This window comes from Myotis davidii, unplaced genomic scaffold (genome assembly GCF_000327345.1).
Source record: "Myotis davidii unplaced genomic scaffold, ASM32734v1 scaffold946, whole genome shotgun sequence".
In the NCBI taxonomy this organism is placed as follows: Eukaryota; Metazoa; Chordata; class Mammalia; order Chiroptera; family Vespertilionidae; genus Myotis; species Myotis davidii.
Genome location: NW_006297395.1, coordinates 787,748 through 789,396, shown reverse-complemented (window position 1 = coordinate 789,396; position 1,649 = coordinate 787,748). Strand labels below are relative to the sequence as shown.

The window sequence follows — 1,649 nt, the reverse complement described above, 5'->3', positions numbered from 1 at the left end:
AATAAATGAGAATTGTTTATATTCTCTTTTCCACCAGGTATAGAAAGGAGTGTGATCTCCTGATCAGATATGTATAGATATAGATGTAGATGTAGCTGATATAGATGTAGACAGATATAGATATAGATATAGATATAGATATAAAGAGGTAATATAGTAATTAGCCCAGACACCATAACAGTCACGACCAGTCAGGAGGAAGCTGCGCACGCAGGTGAGGCCCAGAGCAGACACAGACAGGGGGGCCTGGGGTTGCTCCAGCTGCAGTGCACGCTCTATCCACTGAGCCAAACCAGCTAAGGCCCCCTCTGAGGTTTGACAGTCAGTTCAATACTTCTCTGTCTCTAGATCTAAAGTGCACCAGCAGTCCCACCTCTGCACATGAGCTGCAGTGGAAACACCTCTTCTGACTGCTCATTGGCTGAGCTCCCGGTATACCACGCACAGCATTCATGGTAACTTGGGTAATAAGGATCCAAGAAGGTCTATGTTGTTCACTATATTCCACAAACGAGTGAGGTCATGTGGTGGGAAACGTATTTTTATAGTGCTGTAAAGATTCCATTTTTGGCCGCACTTCATTGTTGGGGGTACCCAAAGCTCTGAAAATTCTGAAGAGTTTACCAATTTCTGAATCCCCATGGAAAAGAGGTTTCTTCATTGCTAATTCTGCAAATATAGTGCTTTTACTCCAAATGGCAACTGGAGTTGAATAGCAAACTGATCCCAGCAGTACTTCTGAGGATCTATACCAAAGTGTTTCTACCTCATGAGTTTACACTGTAATGGGTATTCCAAAAGCTCTGGCAAGGACAAAAACCAGACAGTTTAATTGTTCCTTTGTCATTTGATCAACAGAGTTTGAGGTTTTACCTGGTAAGTCTCGGTGTAGAACGATTCTAGAGTGACAAAACACAACCCCTTGTAGGAGAGAGCTCTCTGAAATCAACAAAAATATATTTAAAAAATAGGAGAAAAGATTCTCCTTTCTTTTAAAAGAGTGGAGCCTGGAGGTTGCACACTTCATTTTAAGAAATTCCCATTATTTAGATCAGTGGCAGTTTTGACCCCCAGGAGAACTTTGACAATGTCTGGAGACATTTTTGGTGTCACAACATGGAGAAGTGTGCTACTGGCATCTCCTAGGTAGAGACCAGGAATGCGTCTCCTTGAAAGTAGTCTAGAGGTTAACAAGATAAGAAGTATGAGAACAACAATAATCTTTGATTCAATCTTATTTCTGGATATTGTCCCAAGGCAGTAATTGAAAAGAAAATAGTAATATTTGTCAAATGTTGGCTGTAAGTTTTATTAGTGTCATTAATAAAAGTTTTACTCTACATGTTACACAATCTAAATAATCATTTTTTAAAACATATATATATATATATATAGATATAGATATAGATATAGATATAGATATAGATATAAAGAGGTAATATAGTAAAAATTACAGACTTCTTTTCCAGCCACTGGATGAGCCAGGATTGCTGGGGAAGCATACCAGCAGGATAAAACCGGCCCTGGTGAGCCTTTATCATATAACCGTGCATGTCAAGTAATATGAGACATTCCTTAAGAAAGAGAGGAGGGAGAAACTAGAGACAGTTAAACATCTCAGCTTTGTGCATCACTAATGAACAAGAGGG

General features: G+C 39.3%; 1 pseudogene; it reads right to left on the bottom strand.

Annotated features, from left to right (window-relative positions):
- Positions 1-1,649, bottom strand: part of LOC102764585 — a 6,303-nt pseudogene that overhangs the window by 1,633 nt on the left and 3,021 nt on the right.